A 6,162-nucleotide genomic window follows, 5' to 3' on the forward strand; every position below is an offset into this window, starting at 1 on the left:
TGAAAACATCTTTCCATATACCCCTCATACATCCACCCATGAACAGACTAATGACAACAATGAAACTACTATACCCTTTATTTTTTATATCCCAACCTCCCCCCACTCCCCCAACTGACATAGTTCATCACTATTCTGAACCATTATGCTCTATTTTATCCACACCGCCTTCTTCTCCTTCCAAATTTCCTCTTACTCCCATATCCTCTTCTTCTGCCACAACCCATACTGATTCAACTGACCTTACTGACAAAAGCATGTCTCTTACCCTATTACCGCCTGATGATGTTGATCCCATCGATCCTCCCCCTTAGACAATCCACTAGAATTAAGATTGTCCATGCTTATCTAAGCCAAGTCGTCGAAAAACCTCCCTGAGTTATTTCTGATAACGTACTTCTCTTCACCCCATCATCCAAACAAGTTACCATTCAACTCGAAATGATCTTCTAATCATTTCCCCTAAGTTTCCAGCTTTGATTGCTCAATGTTTAGGATTTAATTTTTAGATTAGGTCAAGTTCATCCTTCTAGTTCGTGGCAGAATACTCCACACTCAGAGTCAATCAATGGCTCATGAGGGTGGGGGACAATTTGTTTATGATCATGCAATGTGATTCCACAAAAAAATCTGGTTGAAAATGTGTATTTCCAAGTTTTGATTTATGAAGTTTCAAGGTTGAAGACGACATCGAAGTCGTTGCTTCACGCAAAATTTGAATTTGAAAGTAAATCGTGTTGTGTCCTGGTTGGTTGGCTAGCGCGCGAATTCCATTTATTCATTTTGTTTATTATTTATTTACTTCGGTGTGTTTGTTAACACCACTGAGGCATTGGCCCAGTGGGAGAGGGGGGTGATCCCCCTATGACCCCAAGGTCAGGGGTTTAAACCCCAGCGTGTGCATTTTACTTTGTTTCTTTTTCACCTGTCTCATTATCTATTTTATTTCACCATTTATTTCCATTTTTTTATGTCACTTAGTTTACTTATTCTGAAAATATGTCCAACATAGATCCCCATTATTTTTGCCTAGAGTATTTGATTTTTTTTATTTCAAGTCATTTTGATATTTTTTGAGGGACTTATGGAGTCTTGAACTTATGGACTAATGAAATCCATCTAAGTCATGATTGGTTTGGTTTAGGGTTAATTGAACCTTCCATACTTCAAACCTACCATTTGATGATCAGTTATTCATCCATGGTACTTTTAAGCATGGATATGTTGTCCCTATTACAAATAACTTGGGTCATTTGACTTATGGGTGAAGTCTTACTTGTAATTGTTGACTTGTGGATTCATCTGATACATTATTATTCCTCTTGGTTTATACTAACTCACTAACATGTTATACTTACTTGTTTATATCATATACAAACTCTTATTACCTTGTTAATATTATATCTTGTCCTTATAACTTGCTAACTTAACAACTTAATCAATCATTAAGCTTTCAACTTTGAGTTTTGCATAGTCTTTATTTTATCAATCTATTGTACAAACTTTGAGTTTTGCATAGGACTTGGGGTTGAATAACTTTTATTATTACAAATTAATGGTAAGTTGATTCATTGATCATCTTCCATACTTTGCATCAATTGATAAGTTATCCCTTGATGCGCCATATTTTGAATCTATTGACCTAAGGATAGGTAATCCTCAAAGTGTTGGTCCATTGTTCATAATCCTAACTTAACCTAACTTTACTAACTTTTGATTACAACTAGCCTTTTGTTATTGTTATTATCATTGTTATATTAATTGTTATTTTCTTGTATGTCATTTACATTTAAGTACTAATTATCATTATCATTGTACACACTCATCATGCATAATTTATCATTTGTCTTTACTTTATCGTTATCATTACATTTAAAAACAACAAAAACATGATAAAATTATAAGATCAAAAATAACATATTTCACTTAATCCACTTGGACTTAAAGGATCTCATCCTAGGACCTTTGCTTGGAGGCCTTTTCCGTTACCTTTGTTATACATTGTGAACTTTGAGTTTCATCTGTACTTACATACCTATTGTAAGAACGACATCATGACACCACCTTAGGGATACATGTTTGTAAGACCATTATCCTTGTTTAACTTATGTCACTTTTGCACACACAAGGCTTTCTCTTGGGCTACCTTACAATGAAATCCTTTATTTTCTTGTTGGTTACTTTGTATTCATGTTGCATTAGCCAAATTTCATAATAAAAAAAACCTTGATCCAACGTCAAATGACTTTTTCTTAGTCAAACTTAAAACACTTAATAACTATACGATTAATATTGTAAGCTACGAGCCTTAAGTGGTGGAAAATGAGTGAGAATGGAGCATTTTTATCCTCACTCTGATTATTTTGGACGCAAGACACTTGACTTGTTGTCTAGAATACTCACCTCCGCCCCTAGACTTTAGTGCAATCTAATCACAAACATTCTTTTCGTAAACCTTTGTTTAAGGTAAAATCAACACAACCCATCAAACCTAGTTTTTGTGCCTTAGGGCACCCATCTCGAAAACCCTTTTCTCAAAGGTAAAATCAATCAAACACACAAACATTTTCTACTCCAAACTACGGAGTTCTGATTCCTCATCCCCGATGAGTGATACGTAGGCACAAGGGCCACAATCCTTGGCGAGCACCACAATAATAATAAAAAACCTCTCTTTCACACACGTTCTTTTGAAAATAAAGCAATAACGAGATAAATCCCCGCGTATGTAAACAACCCAAATGGTTCCCATGAAGTACCATGGACGTGAGGGGTGCTAATACCTTCCCCTTGCGTAACCGACTTCCGAACCCAAGTCTCGATCGCGAGATCGATTCCTTATTCCCTTTTTAGCGCTTCCTGTGCGCGTCTCTTTTTGAGGGTTTTATCGACTATTCCCCCTCGCCTCTCCGATAGAGGCACACAAAACAAAATTTTAGTAGCGACTTTTCTGATTTTTGCCATCCCTTTGGCATTTCTTTTGACAATCCTGGTTCCTTGTTATCGCACAAAACCCCAGTAGCGACACCATTGATGAATAGATTAATCCTCTGCGCCGGATCCGAATCGCAAAGCTATGTCAATTTTTGAATGGATGAAAGAAAAGGAACACATAATATTTTTCGTTCAGATATTCACATCAATACTGGTAAACCTTCATGTATGCAAAGCTTGAAAGACGAAGGCCCATGACAGAGAAGGTGCACTTGCGAAAGAGGATGACACAATTGTCGTACTTGTTGCATATCCTTCCGTCCTCGACGAGACTAAAGATTCCAAAGTAGTAAGGAAGACCGACTTCGATAAAGGCCTCATCAAGACCACCCAATTTAACAAAAGCAGAAATAGTGGAAGAGTAGACAAAATCCAACCAAGAAAATAGAGTATCCTTCCGGGACTTGTGAGTACTCTTATGTAATTTCTGGCCCATAATGCACTAACTTTTTAGATGCATGAATGTAAGAATGCAAAATAAAAATATGATTTCTAAAACTGAAAAAATGACTAAAAGAAAGTAGCAATGACTCTTCAAAAAGTATTATCTAGCGTGCAAAAGACTCTATAAAATATGTCAAATCACTCACACGTAACACTTGAGTGTTCTAGTTCCCAAGAGTTACAATGATATAACTTTCAAAAAGACGCTTGAAGCATGAAACATTAAATACGTGAATTCCTAAAATCTAAAACATTATTCTTTCACTCGTCCAAAAGTGATCAACGAAATGGTCGACACCTAAGGTTGACATAATAAGCCATCACCCTGTTGCATATAAACAAGAGCTTGAGGGCAACTGTTATGGGTTAACCATATCGGCCTCGGCCGACCATCATGAATGAGCCATACTCCTTCTAGAATCTTATCAGCACACGATAATTATCTTCTAAACAACTACAAAGGATCTCAACTGCAAGTGCATTTAACGACTCTCCGCAATTCACTTCTAACAAATAGTGAGTGTGAGAGAGATGGGGAGAGAGAGAGAGAGTCGTCTCAAGGTTTTGGAGACACTGTGTAGGTTAGTCATTGTTTAGCAAGGCAAAGCAAATAAAGGTTTAATCACGAATTAACCTAACAAAAAATTTATGAGGCCCTATTTAACTATAACTTAACACCGACAAATTTGAGGTCCTGTGCAGTATCTCGCCTTACACACCCTCAAAAGAAGGCTATATATATATATATATATATATATATATATATATATATATATATATATATATATATATATATATATATATATATATATATATATATATATATATATATATATATATATATATATATAAAAGTCTAGATCAAATGACACTAAGGTGTCAGACTTAGTAATATATCACCCCCGACTCTTTACCATATATATATATATATATATATATATATATATATATATATATATAATAAATTTCATCGTTAGATTGAAAGATATTATCATATAGATCATCTTTATAAAATTTAACTTCAATTAGAAATTATTTAATATGTCAAAGAGAAGAATTGAAATTAACGGTTTTATTAAAGTTTTGTAAGACGTTAATTTTTATGCATCTCGTTGAGGAAACAAGTTTTAAATTCAATTTCACTTTACTCTTCTTCCTTACATGTTGATTTGAGCGTTTAAGTATTAACTTTCAAAGTCCCCCCACTCCACTGCATCTGAAGCTTTGATCTGCTGTCTCCAAATTTCTCAACTCATTTCTAATTTTTAAGCGAAACAAACAAAAATAGTAAAAAAATAATAAATAATAATAATAATAATAATAATAATAATAATTTTAGAAGAAAAAATGTGCTTAAAAGTATAATCATTATGGTATTTCTAAAGTTTTGTTTATCTTTTACACTATCACAAGTTCACAACTATCTCTTCTTTTTTTACGGAATTCTCTATCATAATTACTTTTAGAACCACATTTTCATTGTATTATTATGATTATTCATAATTTGATATACTAAACGTAGAAATTATGGATGAAATTGTTTTCTTTTTTCTTTTTTTGACTAGGATATGAATATAATTATTAATCATTGGTCGTAAAATAAATGTTTTATAAATCATTATATATTTATTATTTATAGTAGTATATATACTAATACATATTTTTTTAATTATTTTATTTTTTTTCTCATTTGTAACTGATATTTTATTTCCGAATTTATCATATTGAGGAAAAAAATAAGTTACCATATTGAATTTATATATTTTTTTTATTGAATTAGCATATTGAATTTCATGTTTAGTAAAAAAAAGGTTTTCCTATAATATATATTTTATTTTTTTTACGTAATTTATATATTATTGAAAAGACATTCAACGAACCAAAACAACTTGAAAAAAATTGAGATTCGGAAATTTTAATTTTATTCTTAGTTTAAATTGCCATAATGTTATTTTAAGCAAAGACAAGGCTTAACACATTATTTTAAATTTAAACAAAACTAAATGTATGTGTGAGTTTATATTGATTGTTAATATTATTATATATAAAACAAAAATAATTAAATTAAATATAAATTATACCACATTTTAAAATATTACATTTTTTGTTTGTATACATTTTCCATGTGGAAATTAGAATGCTATTTTAATGTGTCTTTATTATTTTAGTTGTCTTCTTTCAAAAAGTCATACACACAATAAATGCACAAAAGAGAACTCTAAAAAAACATATCAATGAATCTCTTGTGTGTTAAAACATTTATATTTATATTTTGGAGATAATAATATTTATGGTAGATTGTTATGTTATTACACGACATATAATTTAATAATAGATAACATTTAAAAAAAATATAATAAACGGAAAAATTCTCTCTTAAAATAATATTTAATAAAAATGGTAAAATTAAAAGATGTTAAAATAATGAACAGTGAGATATTTATAAAAAAAAATTAACACGATTTCGAATCTAGGGCATCTTACTATATCTCTATCATTTAACTACATAATTCTAATCCTTCCCCTTAGTGCTTTTTAGGGGACTTCAAATCCATTATAGGAGCCCATGAGCACAGAGAAAGATATATTCCATCAAAATTATTTCCCATTTTAGGTTTCATAAAATGTGGACTCTTCATGATTATTGCTTTTGTAGTTGCATGTCTCTAATATATTTAGGGGAGCCCTCAAATACACTTATTTTGTTGTTTGTCTTATCGTTTT

Source organism: Lathyrus oleraceus, chromosome 5 (genome assembly GCF_024323335.1).
Source record: "Lathyrus oleraceus cultivar Zhongwan6 chromosome 5, CAAS_Psat_ZW6_1.0, whole genome shotgun sequence".
Taxonomy (NCBI): Eukaryota; Viridiplantae; Streptophyta; class Magnoliopsida; order Fabales; family Fabaceae; genus Lathyrus; species Lathyrus oleraceus.